Source organism: Hyperolius riggenbachi, chromosome 4 (assembly GCF_040937935.1).
Source record: "Hyperolius riggenbachi isolate aHypRig1 chromosome 4, aHypRig1.pri, whole genome shotgun sequence".
NCBI classification, from domain to species: domain Eukaryota; kingdom Metazoa; phylum Chordata; class Amphibia; order Anura; family Hyperoliidae; genus Hyperolius; species Hyperolius riggenbachi.
Genome location: NC_090649.1, coordinates 455,998,848 through 456,024,720, shown reverse-complemented (window position 1 = coordinate 456,024,720; position 25,873 = coordinate 455,998,848). Strand labels below are relative to the sequence as shown.

Sequence of the window (25,873 nt, the reverse complement as noted above, 5' to 3'; positions counted from 1 at the left end):
TGGAGACACTAGCAGAGAGGGACTGGGGTAGAGGTGGATGAGACGAGCAGGTATTCAGATGTATTTAAAATGCTTTCATGGGCCACATAAGGTGTTTTGGACTTTTGATTTCTGGCTTGCTTGTTCCAAACTGTGTTAACAAAAACCTGTTTGTCACTTAGCAACCATCAGTCTCAATACTTGAAACCCAATTGCGTCAGCAGCACAGTACATGTGTAGTGCCAGGCTGTTAGATGCATCTTCTAAGTGGTAGTGCTAAATGCTGGGGGCAAGTCCAATGTATGGAATGCTGACATATCTAAGCACCTGTTAGTAATTGAACTTATGTACGCAATTATGTTTAGAGTGGTGATTGATCTTTGCACTCCAATAGAAATTTTTTTAGAACCTTTTCAAGTGCATGCCCATTCTTGTAATGTGTATAGCATGCACTGTTGATTATGTTACAGTAAAAGGCCCAATTGGCCAGGCTGTACTATTTTTTTTTTTTTTTTTTTTAATGGCACATTGCACATTGCTTATCTCTTGTCATCGGCAAATGTAACAATTGCCAGGTAGAGCTTTCTGAGACATGTGTCTTCACTCTGCTCCCTCCCTCTGCTGAACAGACACATCACCATGGCAACAGCTGAGTCACTTCATCAGAAAAGGAGGGAGTAGGGTGATTACACATGCCTCAGAAAGCTTCAGCTGTCAATGATTTTTCAATAACCAGAGATAATTAAAGGATACCCGAGGTGACAAGTGACATGATGAGATAGACATGTGTATGTACAGTGCCTAACACACAAATAACTAGGCTGTGTTCCTTTTTTTTTCTTTCTCTACCTGAAAAAAGTTAAAAATCAGGTATGTAAGTGGCAGTTCCTGTCCGGGTCGGGACTGGGTTGGCCTCTAGTGTAACCCTCACTGATGAGGAATTGCAGCCATAAAACACTTTGGTGGCAGTAAATGGCTTCTAAGAGCAGGAAAGAGATAAAAAAGTTAAATAGTTCATATATTTTAGCCCTGGCATACTTCAGTTAATGTTTCATTGAGAAAAGGCCATGAAACAGTAAAAGCTTAAAAAGTTGATCTAAATATAAAATAAAACTGCGGGATAACTTTAAAAGTCATTTTTAGAAGGAGGAGGACAGATACAATTGTTTATATCAGTTTTTTGGTTTTTTTTCGCCTCGGATGTCCTTTAACCACTTGAGGACTGTAGGCTTTACCCCCCCCCCCCCCCCCCTTAAGAACCAGACCCTTTTTTTCCATTCAGACCACTGCAGCTTTTACGGTTTATTGCTGGCTCATACAACCTACCACCTAAATGAATTTCGGCTCCTTTTCTTGTCACTAATAACACTTGTGCCAACTAATAACGTTAATTATCGGATGCCACCAGTGGCAAAATTACCCCTGGGTGCCAGCATCAGGGCTGGATTTAAGCCTAGGCCACATAGGCCATGGCTTAGGGCACCACAAGATCAAGGGCCGGTGGTGGGCAGGCTATACTAGGGGGAAGGGGAGGGTCACCTTGCTACCTATACTGGAGGGAGGGGTGTCATCTGGCTATCTATACGGAAGGGAATGAAGGTCACCTGGCTTCTTATTCGAAAGAGATGGGGGGGGACATCTAGCGATCTATCATCACAGTGGCCTTGGGCGGTGAAGCGTACAAATCCAGCTCTGGCCGGCATAGCAGCAGTTAACACTGCAGTGTATGTGGCGTCCATTTTGCGGAGCTCCACCAGCACCCATATTACCTGCTTGCTTTGACATAAAGGGGGTCACACATGGAAGGGGCACAAGGGAATTGTCCTAAGGAAGTATAGATGCGGCCTTGACTAAAACCTTCACCTTTGGAAGCTTGGAGAGCACAGGGCCCAACCCCCTCCCCTCCCACGTGTGCAGATGAATTACAGGTATACTCTAACTAGATTGCAGTTTAACCACCACTGCCAAAAAATGACCTCTTTTCCAGCAGTGTCACCATTTCTAAAGGCCAAGAAATGAGATTTCAGTGTGTGCTGAGCTATAAATTTCATGTTATCAGATTGAAAAGCACTCCATTATCCATTCATTGGGATTGATTCGTCGTCTCTGCGGGGAATACAAAACACATTCCACAACATGGGAGAAAGGTCAGCTAATATGTTTTTGATCCGAAGCCAAAATGGCTCCGCTGCCGTCACCTTGCTCCGTACTGCGTTCAATACCGCGCAGGGGAGAGAAAAATATCTGATTCCGACTCCGAGGCTGAGACCATAAAAGTGTTTAATGTTTGTTAACCTCGCCGGATTGTCCCGACTGCTTCTTCTGTGAAGAAAGTTTCAGGAAAGCAATTTCAAAAGTGAAAACTAGGCCTGTAGTTGTGGTTATCATTATTATTCTTCGTACATTTGTACAGCCGAAACAGGCAATTCGGGCGCCTGCTCGCGCCGAAAGTCGCACTGCCATAGGTACCTGAAATATTGGCACTGAATTTGGCCGCCCGATAAATAGGTACTTATCGGGCACCGCGGACAACCAAATAATGCCTCAATGGGGAAACTTCAATAGGCGCTTATGGCAGGGCTGAAGAAATTACGTTTCTTTCATTATTTTTTTTTGCTGGGGGGGGGCAGGCAATTGGTGGCAGGGAGGTTAAGGTTAGGCGTGTGAGGGGTAGGGTTAGTTAGGTAGTTTGCGGGGGGGGGTAAGGTTATGGGTCAGGTAGGTAGTTTGTGGGGGGGGGGGGGTTAGGGTCAGGTAGGTAGTTTGTGTGGGGGGGGGGGTAGGTTTAGGCGTCAGATAGGAATTTTGTGCAAGGGGGGTGGTTTAGGTTTAGGCATCAGATGGGAAGGTTATGCAAAGGGAGGGGTTAGGGTAAGGCATCAGGTAGGAGGGTTGTGCGGGGGGGGGGGGGGGGGGGGTTGGTTAGGTTTAGGCGTCAGGTAGGAAGGATGTGCAGAGGGGTTATAGGCATCGGGTAGGTAGTTTGTGCGACGGGGGGTCTTTTAGGGTTAGGCGTCACGTAGGAACTTTGTGCGGTGGGGGGAGGCCGTTTAGGTTTGGATGTCAGGTGGGAGGGTTCTGTGTGAGAGTAGGGTTAGAGGGTTAGGTTTCACCATAGTAAAATATCAGTATTTAATACTGATATTTTACACTTTATTTTATCTATTGTCCTTACAATAATCTTAATGTGGTCATATATTGCTTGATTTTCCTCTACAACCAACTATTCAATTTGATCATTGGATTAGATTGGGATAGAATCGATTATGTTCCGTTCTGCTTGATCGACAGGAATTAGCTGATATCTGGTCGAATCAACCAATTTACTTGATCGTGCAGGATGTAAAATTTTGATTGATCATAAAGAAAGAAGCTTCCGAAGTTTACATGATCAACACATATACTACTTTTTTTTTTCAGCGCATGAAGGCACAATATTGTTCAGATTGAGTAGTGAAGGAGAATTGCATAGGATCTCGCTTGCAGTGTGTGGGCCACTAGTTGATCGACTTTTGATCAACCACGATAGTTCTTAACAAGTAGAGTTGCGTGTTATACCCTGGCAACATGTGCGCTACCTGGGTAACATGCGTCATGCTTGTAGCACAATGCACACTACCTCACTGTTGAGAGTAACTGTAAAATGACTGTGTGCTCCTATCTATGTATCTAAGGAGTTGATTCTCTAAACCAGGCTTTCTCAACCAGGGTTCCTTGAGGACTCTGCAGGGGTTCCTTGGCATTTTACCCCATCGTGGGGGAAGTATAATAGAGCACACTATAATAGGTGGTACTGTAACAAGAAGCACTAAATTGGGGGGTCAGGAGACAGTATAATGAGTGGCAGTGTAATAGGAGATAGTGAAATTAGCAGCCTAACCTATGTAAAGACCACGCCTCCTGAAAAATAAATGTAGGGGTTCCTCGAGATCAAAAAATTGTTTTCAGGGGTTCCTTGAGATCCAAAAGTTATTTACAGGGTTCCTCCAGGGTAGAAAGGTTGAGAAAGGCTGCTCTAAACAATGGTAATATTCCTGTGCTTAATATTACCCTAAAGGTGCCCATACACTAACACGATTTCCTGCCGATAGCCAGCAGATTCGATCACTGTGATCGAATCTGCTGTGAAATCAATATGCAAACGCTGGCCAGGGGAGCAGGGGCGGCAAGCAGGCGGCAGCGGCAGTTCCACAGGTTGTGAATCGATTTCATGCTGAAATTGGTTTAAAATCTGTTTGCAGTGTATGGGCAGCCATACGATCCCTCTCTGATCAGATTCAATCACAGAGGGATCTATCTGTTGGTCGAACTGGTGACAATCGATCAGTATATGGCTGCCTTAACGTCCGTCTGCATGTACTGAGATTTACGCCATCTATAACCAAAATGTGATCACTAAGAAAAAATCTTCCTACCTATCACAGGAGATCGCAAAGGCCGCCAACAGGCCAGCCCAACTATTCCGCACTATTGATAGCCTCTGTAACCCATCCTGTCAAGATCTACCAAAATCCTACCATAAATCCCTAAAAGGAGCTATGTGAGAAATTTGATTGCTACTTTTCTGAGAAAGTGTCCTCTATTCAGTCTCTCATTCAGTCCACAGCACCTAAGACTTATTCAACTTTTGGAAATAGTTGCAAGAAAAACCTAACACCCTGGACTGACTTCAGAAGTATTAGTGAGGAAGAGATCTCAGACATCCTCCGTCGCCTCCGCCAGACAACCTGTGACCTGGACCCTGGACCAACTAAACATATGCTGAAATGCCCTGACCTGCTTGGTCCAGCATTTCACAAAATAGTAAATTGCTCTCTGCAAGCAGGGAGGTTTCCTACCTCTCTAAAAGAAGGAATCATCAAGCCCCTTCTTAAAAAACCTTCTATGGATCCAGATGCAATGAGCAGCTACATACCTGTCTCCAACCTCCCCTTCTTAGGTAACGTTATTGAAAAGGCTGTCTATCTGCAACTTGAAGCCAGGCTCTCAGCAAACAACATCCTAGACCCTCTACAATCTGGCTTTAAGAAACACCACAGCTGTGAAACAGCCCTCATCCAAGTCTGCAACGACCTGCTCATGTCAGAGGGGAATGCTCCATCCAAATCCTGTTGGCTCTCTCAGCAGCTTTTGATACAGTTGACCATGAAATCCTGCTTAACAGACTGCAGGAGTACTGTGGCATCAGTGGATCAGTCCTCCAGTGGTTCAGATCATTCCTGACTGACAGAACACAGAGAGTATCCGTAGGTCCTATAATGTCCAAACCTGCACCTCTACAATTCGGAGTGCCACAAGGATCAATCCTATCCCCTCTGCTGTTTGCAATCTACATGTTACCACTCGGTACAATTATCCAACAACATGGCCTGACTTACCACTGCTACGCCGATGACACACAGCTATACCTGTCCTTCAAACCTGGTGGAACAGACCCTACTCCAAAAATAAACTCTTGCTTAGCTGAGCTACAGGCATGGATGAATGATAACTGGTTGAAACTGAATGCTGTCAAAACTGAGGTCCTTTTTGTCCAAAGCCAGCGCTCTCCATCAAAACAGCTGTATACTAAAGCAACACCAATCAGGATTGGGAATTCAGACATAAACAGCTCCAACCTTGTGCGCAGCCTTGGAGTACTAATCGATGGGGAATTGAGTTTCAGAAACCAAATTTCATCTGTAGTTAAATCTTCCTACTTTCATCTGAAGAACATTGCAACAATTAAACATCTGATTCCCCCAGAGGATCTTCCAACCCTAGTTCACGCCTTCATCACATCACGGCTGGACTACTGCAATGCCCTTTATGCAGGCCTTCCCAAAAAGGACCTGCGTCGCCTGCAATTAGTGCAGAATGCTGCTACCAGATTGCTAACAAACCTGCCTCGCCACTGTCACATTACACCGATCCTTCGCTCACTGCACTGGCTACCAGTAGAATGGAGAATACTCTTCCAGAATGGACTGCTGACATTCAAATCACTGCACAACTTTGGCCCTGGATACATGAAGGACTTGCTGAAGCTGCACCACAATCTCAGATCAGCAGGATCCATAAACTTGATCACCCCCAGAGTGCATCTCAAAACCTCTGGAGACAGAGCTTTCTGTCATGCTGTCCCTTCTCTTTGGAACTCCCTACCACAACTAGTAAAGACAGCCTCATCCCTGGAGTTATTCAAATCCAGACTGAAAAGCCACCTGTTTAGCCTGGCATTTCCGGACTTGTAGAATTCTTCCTCTGTACCACGATTTACTAATCAACCAATAATTGGTCTGAGCTATGCTTATGCGCTTTGAGTCATACGGGAGAAAAGCGCTTTACAAATGTTATTTGTTGTTGTTTATCTATCTGTTGTATTTTCCCATATAATCGATACAGTCAGTGTACCAAAAGCTAAAATCAAAGAACTGTTGACCTTTTTTATTATCTACGCCCTGCGGTCTGGGCTCTTTCACATTGCATAACACATGTACGAACCAGATTTCGTGCAGGCGTTATGACCTACGGCGTGGCGTCGGTAAGTTGCGGTTCTACGCTGATCAGTGGCGCTAGTTCTAATTCACCCGATGGGAAAACGCAGACACTGGACAATTAAAAGCTCCCAGATGAGTTACAACGTAACGCTCTGGAATGCTTTGTCTAATGTGAAAGTTTTCATTAAAGTCAAATAGACTTTTATGTTACCTTTCTAAACGCATCCTAGGAGTGATCTGTCAAAATGCACAGATCAGTTCCTAGTGTGAAAGAACCCTCAGAAGCCATTCTCTACCAGGAAAGAGCTTGATAGCTGTCATTTCTTATCAGTGAGGATTACTCTACAGTCGACAAGGTCATAACTTTAGGTAAACTGTCACGTGCATACCTGAATGTTATCTATTTCAGGCAGAGAAGGAAAAAAAGGAATACAGCATAGTTATTTGTATACTTGGCACTCTACATACACGTCTATCTCATTATGTCACATGTCACTTCTGGTACCATTTAAGAGACTTAAACACCTATGTAATAAAAAGGACAATTATTCTCATACACTGAGCGTTGATTCCATCTGCAGTCGCTCTGAAGTTAACCTCCTTGGCGGTAACCCCGAGTGTGACACGGGGTAAGCCGCCGGAGGGTGCCGCTCAGGCCCTGCTCGGCCGATTTACATAATTTTTTTTTTGCTGGACGCAGCTAGCACTTTGCTAGCTGCGCCAGCACACTGATTGCCGCCGCCCCGCGCCCGATCGCTACTATCCGTTGCGGCGCCCCCCCCCCCCTCCAGACCCCGTGCACTGCCTGGCCAATCAGTGCCAGGCAGCGCCGAGGGGTGGATCGGGACTCCCAATGACGTCACGGCGTCGGTGACGTCATCCTGCCCCCTGCCATGGCGACGGGGGAAGCCCTCCAGGGAATCCCGTTCTTTGATCGGAGATCGCCGAAGGCGATCGAAGCGGGCGGGGGGATGCCGCTGAGCAGCGGCTATCATGTAGCGAGCCCTGGGCTCGCTACATGATTTAAAAAAAAAAAACTACTGCACTCCCTCCTGGCGAAATTTTTCATACCGCCAGGAGGGTTAATGACAGGTTAATATGCTTTTGTGAAAACAAACATTGTCTATTGCAATGGAGCTGCAATCCCTTTCTTGCAGGCTGCATATCATTGTCTGCCCTTTCCTGCTGTCAGCCTGTGATTGATTACCATTCACCTGTGTGGGAATCTGCATGTCTGCTCCCATTGGATGACCTCAGTATAAAGAACTGCTTCCTGCAGTGCTCCATGGGCTATCATAGTCTCAGATTCAGTCTGTTACTCTGTCCGAGGCCCCACCGTTCCTAGATCTTGTGTGGACTGCACTGACTCCTGCGAAGGGGTCAATGAGTCCTTCCTGTTCAGCTCTTGTTATCAGTAACTGTTACTTTGCTAGTCTTGCATCATATATCGGTTCATCGCCAATATATACGCATACCAGCGCGTTTGTTATTTTCCTTGTATTCGTGTTACGTTAATACATCAGTGTCGCTGATATATACGTACACGAACTGTTTATATCCTGTGTTCAGTCAGTCAGCTTCCAGCACGTTTTGGTAGGTTGCGCGTATCGTGATCACCCGTGCTTAGCTAGTCAGTCCTGTTCCTGTTGCCTTGCGTGGATTGCGCTCGCTTCTGCGTAGAAGTGGCGAATCCTTCCTAGTTCTGCTCCAGTTCTTAGTTAGTGTTCCTTGCTTATGTCATATATCGGTTTATCGCCGATATATACATATGTCAGTTAGTCGTTTGTAGTTCATTGTTAGCTGTAACCGTAATACGCTAGGAAATCATACCTATTGTATATTTGTGTGTATTACGTCTGCCTTCTTTGACTCTATTTCCCGACTATTCTGTCCTGTCCTTGTGAGGCACGCCACCACTGCAATCGCATTGGCTACCTCATTCCAGTCTGTCTTGTCTTGGATGTTTGCTGTCACTTAAGCAGTGACTAGTTAAGCAAGCGTTCATTCTGTTACCTGTCCTGATCTTCTGAGTTCTGGTTTTTGCGCTCAGCGCTACCTTGCGCTGAGCCACTATAGTGGAAGGATTGTTTGTGGCTGTTCAGATCTACGCCTGCTCTGTGCGCCACATCTCCTGTTGGAGTCAGTCCTCTCCTCCCCTAAACTGGGGATATCCTGGTTCCTTGTGCTAGCGTGTGTACCTCCTTCACGTCAGAATCCGCATTGTGTGCTGACCGTGGAGAATATACCACCAAGCGTAACAATTATAGTGAGAAGAATATGGACACTGCAATATTCCTGTCAAGCAATACCAGTTGCCTGGGAGCTCTGATTTTCTGTTTGGCTGCAGTAGTGTCTGAATAACACCAGAAACAAGCATGCAGCTACTCTTGTCAGATTTGACAATAATGTACACACACCTGATCTGCTGCATGCTTGTTCAGGGTCTATGGATAAATGAATTAGGCAAAGGGTCAGCAGAATAGCCAGGTAACTGGTATTGCTTAAAGGGAAGGTTCAGGGACTAGCTAAAAAAAATAAAAATCCATTTCCACTTACCTGGGGCTTCCTCCAGCCCGTGGCAGGCAGGAGGTGCCCTCGGCGCCGCTCCGCAGGCTCCCGGTGGTCTCCGGTGGCCGACCCGACCTGGCCAGGCCGGCGGCCAGGTCGGGCCTCTTCCGCGCTCCATGGTGCGTTCCACGCCGGCGCGCTGACGTCATCGGACGTCCTCCGGGTTGTACTGCGCAGGCTCAGAACTACTGAGCCTGCGCAGTACAGCCCGGAGGACGTCCGATGACGTCAGCGCGCTGGCATGGAACGCACCATGGAGCGCAGAAGAGGCCCGACCTGGCCGCCGGCCTGGCCAGGTCGGGTCGGCCACCGGAGACCACCGGGAGCCTGCGGAGCGGCGCCGAGGGCACCTCCTGCCTGCCACGGGCTGGAGGAAGCCCCAGGTAAGTGGAAATGGATTTTTATTTTTTTTAGCTAGTCCCTGAACCTTCCCTTTAAAAGGAAATAAATATGGCAGGCGCCATATCAATTGTCCTTTAGCTTTTTCACCTGAGTGATATTTTCAGACTTGTCAATAAAATGCAGTTTAAGGCTACTTGCACATCAAGATTTAAGGTCGCATAACGTGCACCTAACGCAGGGCCTGGTGCTCTTCTATGTGGACATCAGAGTGAGCCATGTTGTGCAGCTCACTCTGGCGTCCGTGATGCCGTGATGCGCACTCTTGGACGCATGCGGCATCATGTGGTCCCGCCGGCCAATCGCCGCACAGAGCGGCCGCACCATGAAGTAAACACTGCACGTCATAACGTGCAGTGCATATTAATTAGCCATGTGCCTGGCCGCTCTCCGCTCCTCCCCAACATGACTGAGCATGTGCAGACAGTCTAACTGTAACGCCGTAGCATGCTGCACTTTCGGCAGAACGTGCAGCGTTACATGTAACGCAACGTGGGCAGTGTGAACAGCCCTCTTGTGTTACATTGCTGTGCGTTGGGGGAGCGTTACAGGCTGCACTAACGTGCACCTGTAACGTCCCTGTGTGCAAGCAGCCTTAATCGCCAACAAGCAACAAAATACTTAAAATAGTTTGAATAGTACTTTTTCATCTACTTTTTTGGGCACTTTTTCAATTGCAGAGTGCTGAAAAGTTATTCCAAAGAGAAGATGAAAAATGATCTCTTAGGAGAAAACTCAGGAGAAAAGGTTCATTGCATGTGGGCCTTTAGGTCTGAGGCTTACTGGCTTTGTACACATGCTGGATGGTTCTTGGCCAAGAATCTAGTGTGTGCGTCGGTGAGAGATCTGGACTCTTCATAAAAAACACACATTTTCATTTTCAAATCATACTGGTCCTTTTCCTTTCTAATTTTACTTTATACAGTATAATCTTGTTATAATAAACATTCGGGTATAGTAAACTATGTGTCCAGGTCCCGGCCAAGCCCCATTATAGGTAAATGAGAGTAACACCTGGTATTGGAAACCCTGATATAATAGAACAGTGGTCCTCAAACTAAGGCCCGCGGGCCGAATGCGGCCCCCTGAGGCTTTTTTACCAGCCCCCCACACACAAAATGTATTACTTATAGATGCGGTTAGCTAATCTTTAAATATTGGTGGTCCACAAATATAGCAGTGCTGGTACCACCCATCCACATGGTAGCCAGAAAGCAGTAATACGCTGGTTTTCAATCAAATTCCACATCAGGTGACACTGCAGTCCAGTTGGACTTCAGGATGTCACCTGGGTATGCTTCACTGTCTGGCCCCCAAAGACATCATTTTATGTATACTCCGGCCCCCCAGCAGTCTGAAGTATGTTGACCCGGCCCTCGACCAAAACGTTTGGTGACCTCTGTAATAGAACTTCTGTTATAGTAAACCTGTTTTTTTGGCCCCTGCGGTATGCTGTATCTGGGTATGTGGGCTGGCATATGCATCCTACATCAGTTGGAGACCCATGAGCTGAGGTCAATGAGCAGGGCTGGCAGCCACTTTTAGCCTGCTCACTATCTGCACACTACTCTGGGCCTGCGTGGGTTACCTCAAAAGCACCACCCAGTGAGATCTATGCTTCCTGTGTAAGCTGCTGCTTGATTGTTGAGGGAATTGCTTGTCATCTGTGACTTGCTTGTGCATGGCTGCTACACTACACTATCATCTAGGCCAGTGATGGCTAACCTTGGCACTCCAGCTGTGACAAAACTACAAATCCCATCATGTCTCATCCTCCCCGAGTTATGCTTAGAGCTGTCAGAGAATTGCAATGCCTCATGGGGCTTGTAGTTCCACCACAGCTGGAGTGCCAAGGTTAGCCATCACTGATCTAGGCTGTACAGAAATGTGGACAGAGTATCTGCAATGACTGACAAGACCTATGTTTCCTGTGCAAGCTGTTGCATGATTATTGCATGCACATCCCTGCATATTGAGCACTGACTGTTGTGATCTAGATTAGACGCTGTCTGTGCATGCGTGCTGAAGCGCTGAAAAGAAAAAAAGACTCCCAGTTTTTGACTTAAACAAACACTATCGATTAACATGTTTTTTTTTTCTCAATTGAGATGGGGATTGTTTCGGGAAGTGCTGGTGTATACATTTCACTGCTTATCTGTTTGCAAGTCTGACAAATCTGTTGGACTACTTAATCATGAAAGGGGGGGGGGGGGGGGGATTCTTTCACACTACATCTGTTAACCCTGTGTGTGTGAGAAAGCTCTCACTGGCAGCTGCCTGTGTCTCTGACTGAGCTGTCTGCAGAGAGCATAGGACATGTATCTTATGTGCAACATAAACATTTGTAATAGTGTGTGAAACCTGACACCACACTTTTTTTTTTATATCTGGTAGCGCTGCAGTCTGACATGCAAAGAAGAGTGTAATATTGAAACAGAGATTCACCTTTGCAAATGAAACATTCCAAAATCTACACACAATGAATTACAGCTTTTGCCTCTGATATTTAACATGAAAAGTAGGAAAATGTTTACACAGCTGCTTAGACATTATTTGTACATTGTTATTTTAACCTGCCTGGCGTTCTATTAAGATCGCCAGGCAGGCTGCGGGAGGGTTTTTTTTTAATAAAAAAAAAACTATTTCATGCAGCCAACTGAAAGTTGGCTGCATGAAAGCCCACTAGAGGGCGCTCCGGAGGCGTTCTTCCGATCGCCTCCGGCGCCCAGAATAAACAAGGAAGGCCGCAATGAGCGGCCTTCCTTGTTTTGCTTACATCGTCGCCATAGCGACGAGCGGAGTGACGTCATCGACGTCAGCCGACGTCCTGACGTCAGCCGCCTCCGATCCAGCCCTTAGCGCTGGCCGGAACTTTTTGTTCCGGCTACGCTGGGCTCAGGCGGCTGGGGGGACCCTCTTTCGCCGCTGCTCGCGGCGGATCGCCGCAGAGCGGCGGCGATCAGGCAGCGCACGCGGCTGGCAAAGTGCCGGCTGCGTGTGCTGCTTTTTATTTCAGCCAAATCGGCCCAGCAGGGCCTGAGCGGCAGGCTCCGGCGGTACTGGACGAGCTGAGCTCGTCCAGACCGCCCAGCAGGTTAAAACACTTGGTTTGATAGTGTTCCTTTAATTAAGATATAAGCCAAGGGATGAGCAGCACAAACCGAATTTTATGCAATACTGTGCAAAGCATGCACGCAGCACTGGAGAACCCCAATCTCCATAAGAAATATATAAATACAGAGGGTGCTGCAGCACACAACAGGAAAACAGTGACAGGGGCTCTTGGTTAGGCTTTAACGCGTTTAAGCTCACCAACTGCGCCAAAGTGTCCCCGATCTGGTGAGTCCTACTCTAACCAGGCAAAAATGCTAGTTTTTATCAGCGTTCTAGTGGGAACCATGCCAAAAGCCCAGGTGTCAGCTAAATGGGAGAAATGAAATTAAAAACGCCTCACCTTCTACTAGCTACTAACTGAACTATGAGCACCGCTCATTTATATGCTTACCTGTGCTAGAGATGGGTGTGGTTATGCACGCCCACAGGGGAAAATAACATAAGCCAAGGGATGAGCAGCACAAACCAAATTTTATGCAATACTATGCAAAGCATGCACGCAGCACTGGAGAACCCCAATCTCCATAAGAAATATAAAAAATACAGAGGGTGCTGCAGCACACAACAGGAAAACAGTGACAGGGGCTCTTGGTTAGGCTTTAACGCGTTTAAGCTCACCAACTGCGCCAAAGTGTCCCTGATCTGGCGAGTCCTACTCTAACCAGGCAAAAATGCTAGTTTTTATCATTAATTTTAATTAAGATATAGTACGACGGTATACATTATGTGCTTGAGTGTGACAATTTCTGATACAGTGTAGTAAACTACTTTTCCCAGTGGTCCTCTGGAGATGACTGTACAGAGACTCTACTGTAGTAGATAACGTGACTGCTACTTATCCCTTTGGTGCTGTGTGGCTTAAAATCTGGCTTCAACTTCTCTAAGAAATGAAAAAAAAAAAAAAAAAAACAATCCTACCAGATTAGGTATCTTTATATATTTCCAGTATGTTATCAAGCTGATTGACAATGGTATACCATTGTTTCTGTCATTATCTCGCAGACGCTCAGGAGCTCTGCATGTGTTCACAGAAATAGCTGTGTAGTATTGCTGACGCCCACTGTGGACATAGGAGTGATCTCTCCAACTGTGAGATATAAGCATCCTTCATATGCTGTATGGTACCTACAGAGTTTTTCAGTCCGCTTCTCTGTAATAAATGAGTTTTAGCAGCTGTAGTAGTAAGAACTAGACACACTGCAGTGGCAGAAAAGGATGTTACTTCCTGAACCACTGACACAAATATGGAATTACATTTTCTGCTACGTTTTCTACTAGGTGATATTTCCACTTCTTGTCAATTAAATGTCATTTAAAACCACCAGCAAGCCAGAAAATACTCAACTTTTTGTTACTTTTTCGAATTGAAAAGTGGTGAAAAGTTACTAGTACTTAAAAAAGAAGTTGAAAATGATCTCCTAGGAAAAAACTCTTATTCAATTCACTTTTACTCCTGAGTTTTCTCCTAGGAGATCATTTTTCATCGTCTCTTTAAAATAACTTTTCAGCACTCTGCAATTAAAGAAGTACCAAAAAGTAGGTGAAACGCCCGAAATAGGCACTAGTAGAATATCTGTAAATTTATCGATATTCTACTAGGTTACAGTGCATCCTACTAATATAATAAATGGGAAAGTTTGGATATTTAGATGTTTGTTACTCGATCACGCAAAAATGGCTGAACGGATTTGAATGAAATTTGGCACACACATAGCACATTACCTGGAATAAAGTATAGGATACTTTTTATTCCCATAACAAAAAAGGGGGCGGAGACAAATTCAAATTTCACAGGAAAATGTAAACTGCAGCCATTCTTACACTGTTAATGGCAGGGTTCTCAAACTTTGCACAGTTGGTCGCTGGGTGACTGGGATTAATATTCAGAAAGGTGGGTGGAGTCTATAAAAGCCAATCAAAATTAACTTATTGATTTTCAAGGGAAATATTTACATTGCTGCCATTCTCGCACTGTTGATGGCACAAGCCTCAAACCTGGTACGGTTGATCATTGGGTGACTGGGGTTTCATTTCAGAAAGGGGGTGGAGCCACAAACAGCCAATTAGATTTGTTTCATTCCAATGCAAATTATTGATGCCAAACACCGCAAAGCTCACAAACTTGGTAATTGGGTAATTGATTAATTGTGCGTTAGGGTTAGAAAAGTGGGCACAGCCAACACCAGCCAAATACATAAGCGGGCAACGCCAGGTCATAAGTGGGCGGAGACAAATACAAATTTTGCTGGGAAAATGTAAACAGCAGCCATTCTTACACTGTTAATGGTAGGGTTCTCAAACTTTGCACAGTTGGTTACTGGGTGACTGGGGTTAATATTCCGAAAAGTGGGTGGAGCCTACAAAAGGCAATCAAAAATTACCTATTGATTTTTCAGGGGAATATTTCATTGCTGCCATTCTTGTACTGTTAATGGCACAAGCCTCAAACCTGGTACAGTTGATGATTGGGTGACTGCGGTTTAAATTCATAAAAGGGGGTGGAGCCACAAACAGCCAATATGATTTGTTTCATTTTAATGCAGGTTATTGATGCCAAAGACCACAAAGCTCACAAACTTGGTAATTGAGTAATTGATTGTGTGTTAGGGTTAGGAAAAGTGGGCGCAGCGAGCACCTGCAAAATACGTAATCGGGCAATGCCGGGTCATCAGTAGGCGGAGACAAATGCAAATTTCACTGAGAAAATGTAAACTGCAGAAATTCATACACTGTTAATGGTAGGGTTCTCAAACTTTGCACAATTGGTCACTGGGTGACTGGGATTAATATTCAGAGAAGTGGGTGGAGCCTACAAAAGATAATCAAAATTCACCTATTGATTTTCAAGAGGAATATGTAATTGCTACCATTCTTGCACTGTTAATGGCACAAGCCTTAAACCTGGTACAGTTGGTAATTGGGTGACTGGGGTTCAAATTCAGACAAAGGGGTGGAGCCACAAACAGCCAATCAGATTTGTTTAATCTCAATGCAAATTATTGATGCCAAAGACCGCAAAGCTCAAAAACTTGGTTATTGAGTAATTGTGTGTTACGGTTACAAATAGTAGGCGGAGCCAACACCAGCCAAATACATACCTGAACAATGTTAGGAAATAAGTGGGTGGAGAAAAATACAAATGTCATTGCGCAAATGTAAACTGCAGCCATTCTTACACTGTTAATGGTAGGGTTCTCAAACTTTGCACAGTTGGTCACTGGGTGACTGGGATTAATATTCAGAAAAGTGGGTGGAGCCTATAAAAGCCAATCAAAATCCACCTATTGATTTTTAAGGGGAATATTTAATTGCTGCCATTCTTGCACTGTTAATCACCTGTACCTGGTACAGTTGGCCATCGGGTGATTGGGGTTCAAATTCAGAAAAGGGGTGGAGCCACATCCAATCAGATTAATTTTATTTCATTGCAAATTATTGATGCCAAAGACCGCAAAGCTCACATACTTGGTCATTAAGTAATTGTGTGTTAGGGTTAGGAAAAGTGGGTTAGAGCCAACACTAGCCAAATACATACCCGGGCAACGCCGGGCGTCCAGCTAGTATAGTAATATATCAGTAAGACCTTGTTGACATTGCATTCGGCTTGCGTGTCTATCCATGGTGGGCTTTTTTTCGGGCGATTTTCTGAGCGTTCGCTCGTCTTTGTGGGCGTTTTTGTAAGCGCTTTTGCAGAGCGCTTCAGTCTTTTGATCTGAAAAAAAAATCCAGAAGAAATAAATACATAAATACGTTTAAAAAAACACTCACGCACACGGATGCCTAACCTTAAAGAGCGTGGGCTCATAAAATATAAAAAAAAATAATGCTACCTGATCCGGGGGGCTGGGCGGAGCAGGTAGCCGCCAAAAGCACCGCCCTCTGCTGCTCCTGTAGGCTGCACTGGCCCACTTTCACTTTTGTGACCTCACGATGCTGGAAGGAGAGATTGTGTCTCTCATTCACAGCGTGCAGGGAGTTGGGGTAGTGGCAGGGGGCGTGGCCAGGGAGAGAGAGTTGCCCAATGGCAGCTCAGAAAAGCTTGTAGGGACGCCCCTGGTGGGCAGTCTGAACAGGGAATCCCTCTCCCCTGTGTTAACCTCCAAGATGGCGACAAATAATGTCGCTTATCACGGGGGGCTATAAGACGACGGTGGGGGGGGGTCAGAGAGCAGCGATGTGGGGACACAGAGGCGTGTCATGAGGCAGAGAACATGCTTCTGTGTCCCATCTGCCCCCCAAGGAACCGCCTCGGGTTCTCTTTAAGGGCCCACCCACCTGCTGCTAACCTTAACTGCCCCCCCCCCTCCCCCATCCCCCCTTCCCGACGCAACCCCCGATGCAAAATAGGCACCCATACTAATATCAATGACTACGAGAAATTTGGGCACAAACATCCTCTATTGTAGCCACAATTTGCTTAGTGGGCAGCCCGAGCATGCTATTTAATCGGGCACCTCGGGCACCCAAATTTCCCGCAGAACCCGACATTATTATAGGCTTCTATGGCGGCACCCAAATTCCATGTTTCTGAAAAGTGTCCATCAATAAAATGCCTTTTAAGCCACCAGCGAGCTAGAAAATTTCTATAGTTCTGACTAATGCCTCAATTCACGGAGCTTTATCAAACATTTGATAATTTACCTCATGGGTATAATCTAATTTTGATTTCACTAAGGTGTTATAGATTTATCAAATGTTTTATCGACAAAACGTTCAATAAATCTATAACATCTTGGTGAATTCAAAATTAGATTTTACCCATGAGGTAAATTATCAAATGTTTGATAAAGTGTTTGATAAAGCTCCGTGAATTGAGGCCAAAGTACGCCAAAGTATGAAAATATAAATTAGAAGAAAACTGTGAATTGAATAGAGGTCAAAGGGAGAAAGAAATAATGAAAAATTCCACTCTACGGGGGAAAGATTCCAGAGTTAGGTGAGGCAGATATCTTTTTTTATAAGTTTGATGTTAAGGTTTGGATTTTACCTGGAATTTTGGACTGGCATTGTCACTCTTGACACAAAGGGACAGATGTGAAATCCGTGAAGTGTTTTGCACCCAACAGTGCACAGTTGCCATGGTTTCCAGCAAGTTTATTGCATGTGTATAGCCCCTTCAGTCTGACGTTGAAAGGTAATATTTTATGGTATGCAGTTACTAAATAGTTTAGATAGCGAGGACATGTTATATAAAATATAACTAAGAGCTACTCTGACTGTAATCTTTCCTGACAAGCATTGCAAAGGTCTATCTCATCAAAGCTGTTAAAGGGTTACCGGCATCGGCACCAGCAAGTGTCCCCTTGAGGTGATTACTCAGGGGTAATCTGGTTGGCTCTCCACTTACCCGACCACTCCTATTAGCAGCCGAAAGTCCTATTTCCCCCAAACTATGAGCTTCACTGCCAGGCTCTCTGTTGTGTAGCTGGGGCTGGGTCCAGGACGGCTGGAGCAGGAGGTGTAGAGCGAGCATAAACACTCATGCTCACTCATCTCCACCATCTGCAGCTGTGAAACCTGGAAGGGATCTTATGTTGGTTTTTGTCTGCAGTTTGACAGAGGTGTTTGTTCTGCCTCCTGCTGTTTCTATAATGGTGGCCACTAATGGTCCAATCTTTTTCATCCAATCTTACCTTTTCTATGTAATAAAAGGTACTGCCTCATTTAATATATTCACTCAATTTACCCTTATACTACATAGATTTGGTAAAAATGGATGAAAAAGATTGGATCATTAATGGCCACCTTAAAGGGGTTCTGTAGACCTTTTTTCAAAATGCAATTTAAATGAATAGATCTGTTCCTTTCACAAGTACTAATTTTTTTTCCCCCTGTCTCCTGTGGAAACAGCTGTGCTGTCTCTCTCCTGCTTCTTTCTAATTATTCATCTAGTTAGAGGAATATTGTGCTGCAGGAAGAGGCAGACAATACAGCAGCTGTTCCTCCTTGCTCTCTGCCTCTCCCTCCCCCTGCTGCACCTCATCTGATGAGTCATCCCTGACGTTTCTGCAAGCTCCAGGCAGCAGGGGGAGGGAGATCTGCCTCCTGTGGCTTCAGCTCAGCTCACAGCAGTACAGAGAGACTGTGTACTGACCCGGAAGCACTTCACATTGCAGCCATCTTGCCCAAAGGTTTAAAAATTATATTTTATGAATTGTTATTTATTGGCAGTGGGGAGCGGTGAAAATAACAATAATAATAATATTTTATAGCGCTTTTCTCCCTGGGGACTCAAAGCGCTGTGACCCTGCATTATGCAGTCTCAAAGGCTAGGGAAAAGAGGTGAGTTTTTAGCCTTTTTTTAAAACTGTCCAGAGAAGGAGCCTTTCGTACTGATTGTGGAAGTGAGTTCCATAGAGTAGGGGCTGCATAGGAAAAGGCCCGAGCACCAAGTGTTAAAGCAGACCCAAACCAAACATTTTTTTTTAATTAAAAATATTTCATTGCACCACTCTGACACATACAAAGATAAATAAACACTCCTGCAAGCCTATGAGCATTTCAGTGCATGCTTTTCACCCTTCTCTTTTCATTACTAGGGTTATACAGGTGGCAGCCATTAGCATTTCCTCCTGTGCCGGACACCTCCTACTCCAGCATTTTGCCGGATTCTGTCCCGGCAATATGAAAGGAAGGGAGGGGTTCCTCCAATAAATGTAAAATATTTTAGATTTGTCATCATGCAGTTGAAAAAAGGCTGCTATTTATTATTATAATTTAGAAAATAGATTTTATTTCTGAAATCTTGTATTTTTAATTTGGGTCCACTTTAAGTGTGTCCTGGGAATAACCAGCTTCATCTTGTTGGCAGAGCGGAGGGTGCGTCGAGGGGCATAAAGTTCCAATAGATCCGCTATGTATTTGGGTCCCATGTGGTTTAGAGCCTTGAATGTCAGCAGGCAGATCTTAAAATTGATTCTCCATTTTACTGGCAACCAGTGAAGAGTTTGCAGTATTGGGGTGATGTGTGAGCTGCGGTGGGCATTGGCTAGGATAGGAGTCTGGCTGCAGCATTCTGTACTAGCTGTAAGGGGTGCAGAACCTTATCTGTAGATCCGATGAACAGGGCATTGCAGTAGTCTAGGTGGGAGGATACAAATGCATGAACCAGGGCAGGTAGGTCTTCAGCTGGGATAAGGTGTTTGATTCTCGCTATATTTCTTAGATGGAAGACTTGACGATAGCTGATGCTTGCTGTCTGAGTTTTAGATTTCCATCCAGGATCACCCCAAGGTTTTGCACAGAGTCTTTATACTGTACGGTATTTCCCCCAATTGCTAGTTTAAGGTGGTGAGCGTTTTGAACTTTATCCATCATGTGTGGACCACCTACCACCAACACCTCTGTGTTGTCAGAGTTCATGACAGCTGGTGTTCATCCAATTATGTAAATCCACTAGACACGCATTTATGGATGCTGATGGGTCTTGGGAGCCAGGCTTGAAGGACAGATACAGTTGTGTGTCATCTGCATAACAATGGTATCCTAGGCCATAGTTTTGGATTATTTTGCCCAGTGGGAGCATGTAGACTGCAAAGAGTGATGGTGATAGTACAGAACCCTGTGGCACTGGATTAGAGTAGTGTGTGCCCAGACATACTTGCTGTGTCCTGCCAGATAGGAAGGTCTGAAACCAGCTAAGAACAGTACCCCTTAGGCCACAGCAATTCTTCAGTCACTGGATTAGTATTCCATAATCCACAGTATCAAATGCTGCAGACAAGTCAAGAAGAATCAGAATTGAGCAATAACCCTTGTCCCTTGCATTAAGTAGATCATTCATTACTCAGACTAATGCCATTTCAGTAGAAATAGGAGAAATGAAGAGGGGGAATAATGGGGGAAACAGTAATATGTTTATTTTAATGTGCTGTAAATTCACCACAGATCTTCTTTTAAGATAACTTTTAAAGATAAGCACCATTGAGGTATGTTTTAAGACTGGTTTTATCAAAGAGAGAATATTTGGTAATTAGTTTTACATGTGGATTTGGGTATTTTTTTTTAATCAGTTTTGGACAATTTGGTTTGAGATTTGCTTAAATCTCCTTTCGAAGCAGACTGTAGATCTGTGAAACGTGGAGAGTGTAACGAATGTGGAATTATCTCCGTGGTCAGTGCACAGAATGCACGCTGACACTGCGGAAATCCTCCACAAGCCTATAATCTGACAGAACCCAGCTATGGTGCTATGCACCTGTAGAGGGAAATTCCCACCGGCAGATGGAGCTGTGGAGTGCAGACGAACACAGCCTCTGCACTGACACAGATGCCAGATGGGAATTGTATGAATTGAAGCAATGCAGGACAAGATATAGGATAGAGAGAGAGCACAGAGACAGAATGTATGTGTGTCCCCCAATCTAGTCGCCACCCGGCGACGGTGAACACACAACAGTGGAAACAAAGCGGGAGCGCAATCGCAAGAATGGCGATTGCCAATATTGACACAAGACTGAGTAAGACAGAGCACAAGGGTAGCAAGAAAGACACAGCAAATACCAATGATCAGAACATCAAGGAAAATAACAAATGCTAGCTAAACGCGAACACCGCACTCATTTGCAACAGCGAACGCGTTTAAGACACGATCACCGCGCGTTAGGCGCCCAGTGATAAGTGTGCCACCCTAACTAACCAATGTAACACAAACACGAAATAGAGAACGCGAACGCCTGCTAAACGGTTACCTCACCGAGCCTACAGCAAGCGTTCGTACCAGACAAGACAGACAGGAGTAGCCAGTAGCAACCGCAGCTCTGGCCTACCCTCCCAGACAGAGTACAGAAGGAACCACCGCCACTACCGCTAGAGCGGATGCGATCCAGACAGACAGAACGATTTCCTGTTGACCGCCGCTGGCGACAAGATAATCGCAACAGATAGACGAGACAGAATAGGCAGTACAAATATACACTAGCTGACTGCACTAAATAGGAATGCAAGGAGCACTCCCCAAGAATTAACTACACTAAGATAGCAATGGCTGACACCCCAGGTGAGTTTAGCAGGAACAAACCTATATGACCAGCAAGGAATTTTCCAGAGACCTACAGCACTCAGACCTACAAAATGGTCAAAAAGCTGTCTGTCTGTGCAGACAGCAGAGCGGATCATTACAGTACCTCCCCCCCCCCCCCCCCCCTCTAGAGACGGCTTCCAGACGTCTCTCAAAAGTGATATTTAAATAAAAAAATACGACTGAACAATCGTGAAGGTCGGGTCAGCCCGACAAGGGCCAATTCCAGAGTCAATCCTCCCGAAACCGACCTCGTCGGAAGCAGATGCCACCGAAACATGCCCATCAGTACTACAGGTCTCAGCGTAACACCCATCAGAACTGTGAATGCCAGGGAAGAACCCATCCACACCCTCCAAGCAATACCCACCACCTTCCAGGGAGCGTCCAAAAATATCAAACCTGCCACAATACCTATTCGAAGTGTCCCTTTCAACAGAGAAGCCACTGTTTATCCCATCAAGGGCACTAAGAACAATTTCTCCCATAATCTCCCAGAACACTTTGAAGCTCTGCAAAGATCCCAAGAGGCCAGAACGCTCACCAGGCTCACATGGAGAACTACCAAGAACCCCTATGGAACCTATGACCATTCCGGATTCAGGATTGCCAGGACAACCTTCAAGATCAGGGCTTTCAGGGACCACTTCTGGGCATGCAGGCAGGCAATATCAGAACATGTCTCCGCCGAGGAAGCATCTGGGCATGCTGGTAACCGAGACACACTTGGGCTTTCTGGGTCACAGAGCGCATCGGGGTACACTAGCACAAGAGAAACCTCAGGACATGTCGGGGAACTGCCAACCTCAGAGTCCATCACGACAAGACCAAAACCAGTACCGGGCAGAGAATCATCACGAGTAGTGGTCACAAGTACTGGACTTTCAAAAGAAGACTTGGACTCAGACTTAGAAATCTCTGTGACTGTAATGGTATTTAACCAAAACTCATCATTGACTACACATGACTGAAGCTCCACAAGAGCTGCAAAAGTAGTCAGTATAGCAGCGATGCCTACTGAAGTGAACAATACCTCAGACGGCCCTGCGGGGCAGGAGGCACCTCCTAAAAGTTCTGCACCCTTTGGGAGGAACTCAGAGACTTCCAGAACATCAAACAAAAGCTCAGGAGCATCGTTTCCCAAGTTTTCTGACAAAGAAAGCAAGGAATCTGAACTATCCATGTTACAGGGCAAAACATCAAATACATTTTGCGGACAGAGCAAATGTCCCAGGGATGGTTCTACAATCCGCTGAGACTGAGTTTCATCTTCATGAACAGGATGCACAGGAATATCTACTGGAACACACACTGACTCCCCTGACTCTAATCTCACTGCACGCAGAATTCTGCATAGCAGTCAAACTAGACTGCAATTCAAAAATAGCAGAAAAACAGGTGAGAATAGTAACAATACCTAGACGAGCCTCTAGAGTCACTGCAGGAGATTTTATGCAAGGCAATATTGACTCATCCAGAGTATAGGGTGGAGAGTCAATACTATCTTCAGAGCAAGAAAGGGACTCACAAATGTCAGTGCGAGTGGACATCATGGTTTCATTCATGGTACAGGGCAGGCTCACAATAACCTTCTCTGGACAACGCAAAGATCCCTCAGTATCAGATTCGCAAAACCAAAGCGCTGTCACACCCTTAGGCTCGGCTAACAATTTCGAATCCGAGCAGTCAGAACGCAAAGTTTGCGAATCTAAGATCGCTTTAGGTTGTGAAACTGACGCTTCCAAAGCGCAAGCCTCCGCAATCTGTGGACCAGACTGCAAAGTGTTCAGGACAGAAACACTGGAAAAACTGTCATCAGGCAACGTGCCTTTACAGGTGTGAACAGAGTGAGACATAGATTTATTTGCAGAAGAAGTTGTGACATCAACAGGAGAAACTTTATTAGTCATATTAACATTACTCTTGAGACTGCATAGTTTAGGAATTTTCCCCATAGCAGGATCATAGATGGAACATCTTAAAGAATTACTGGGAGAAAAAGATCTGTTTTCAAATGACAAGGGATCCTACATATCTTTGACACATTCATGTTGATCATAATCTGCAGGAACGCCTGAGAAACAGGCATTAGATCGCACAGATTCAAACTCCACACAAGCAGGAAAGAATCTTTCAGAATTCACACTGGTTTCAACAACAGTAGTACGTCCATTCATTTCAGATCGCACAGTGTCTAAACTCACTTGCTTTACCCCAGAAAGGCAGGAACAATCATCCGATAACTGTGTCTCTTTATTGGAGTCAATTGGTTGGTGTGTGTGCAATTCATCCAAAATCGTCTGCCACACACAAATCATCGGATCCACAAAACACTCGTCACACTAATCAGATTCAATCAAAGTATACACAGAATGAATACAAACATTAAGAGTCTCTTCGCTTTCTGCGATGTAAAAATCGCAAAACGCTTTCCAATCAATCTTGAACTCCTCAATCAAAGCCCCAATCTCCCATGAAGCAAATGGAGGCTCAAATAACCCTGTATCAAGGTAACACTCATACGGATTGGGATCAGGAACATGCCTAGATTTTCTTACTCCTTTAATATAGTGAATAATTCTGCCTATCATAGGATCCACATATGCTTTTGCTTGGGGTAATAAAACCTGAGACTGAGAAGTCTCTCTGGATTTATCACATTCAGGTGTGTTCCACCTTTCAGACTTTACAGAAATAATTTCTTTATTTGTAGTTGCTATGGGCAACGGATTTTTCAGCTGAGAAGCCTTTCTAGACTTTTTACGTTTAAACTTAGCCGCTATAAGTGACTGCCGTCTAGATACAAGGGAGCTGTCACTGCATTCATCATCACACTGAATGGTTTTGCATGGGAGTCCACGTGGACGAATCAGTAATTTGAAATGTAGGATTCAGAAAAAAATCTTACACATTCAGACAGGAAGTCCTCCTTGGTTTCAGAGTTTAGTTTTTTGAACCTCTTAAAGGTACAAGAACCATATTCGACAAAATCGTACAAATCGGAAATTCGGTTTGGCTGGTCATACTGTAACGAATGTGGAATTATCTCCGTGGTCAGCGCACAGAATGCGCGCTGACACTGCGGAAATCCTCTACAAGTGTATAATCTGACAGAACCCAGCTATGGTGCTATGCACCTGTAGAGGGAAATTCCCACCGGCAGATGGAGCTGTGGAGTGCTAACGAACACAGCCTCTGCACTGCCACAGATGACAGATGGGAATTGTATGAATTGAAGCAATGCAGGGCAAGATAGCACTTAAAGAGAGCACAGAGACAGAATGTATGTGTGTCCCCCAATCTAGTCGCCACCCGGCGACGGTGAACACACAACAGCAGAAACAAAGCGGGAACGCAATTGCAAGAATGGCGATTGCCAATAGTGACACAAGACTGAGTAAGACAGAGCACAAGGGTAGTGTTAGGGACTGACTGTAATTCTCTTCAGTCCCGGTTGACCCTCCCACGATGGAAGAGACTTTACCCAGCAGTGGAATCTAGGTGACCACGGGTCTTCACCCACACCCCCTTGAGGGGGATGCAGGACCACACTCCCAGGAGGGGAATGTGGAACTTAGCTGCCTAGTGCCCTACCAGGTCACTACTGGGATCGTCTCAGCAAGTGGTTGGGAGAACAGAGACAGTAATAGTGGAGCAAGCGTAGTCAGACAAGATCCGGAAGTCCAGGTAAACAGAGATCAGCAGTAGTTGGGGTCACAAGCCAGGGGTCAGGGCAGGCAGCAGACAATGGTAATCCAGGAGACGAGCCAAAGGTCAGGGCAGGCGGCAGACAAGGATAATCCAGGAGACAAGCCAAAGGTCAGGGCAGGCGGAGATCAGGAGTAGTCGGGGTCACAAGCCGGGGTCACAACAGGAGGTCAAATCAGGATAACAATAGAACAGGAACAACGGTTCACCAACGGGCTCACCAAACTGATCAGAACGAGCAGCACTGCAGTTAGAGGCAGTGCTGCTTTTATACTGTGCATTGGCGCCGAAATTAGCGCGCGCACCCGTTTGCGCATGCGTGCGCACGCATAACCATGCGCGCGCAGACGCGCGCGCACAACGCTGTGCGCACGCGCACTGCGCGCAGCGCCAAACGCCGTGCAGGAAGAGGGACTACAAGGACCAGAGAGCCCCCGCGCGTGCGCACTAGAGGACGCCCCCGAGAGTTCCGTGGAGGACCCCGACGGTGAGTATGACATTGCCCCCCTCCCAGGGGCAACCTCCGGGTGCCCCCAGGGCCCGGTTTGCCAGGGAATCTCTGGTGGAATTGTTTAACCAACTTAGGGGCATGTACATTTTGGGCAGG

General features: G+C 45.6%; 1 protein-coding gene across 7 annotated transcripts in view; it reads left to right on the top strand.

The window, feature by feature from the left end:
- ALK (ALK receptor tyrosine kinase) overlaps positions 1 to 25,873 on the top strand; it is a 942,963-nt gene that overhangs the window by 258,669 nt on the left and 658,421 nt on the right. The window contains exon 1 of one of the 7 annotated variants that reach the window (XM_068232767.1): positions 1,964 to 2,126. The exons of the other annotated variants lie outside the window; for them this stretch is intronic. The gene's annotated coding sequence lies outside the window, so the exon portion shown is untranslated. Of the gene's footprint in view, positions 1 to 1,963; positions 2,127 to 25,873 lie in introns of those variants that run through there. 7 annotated transcript variants of the gene reach the window in all.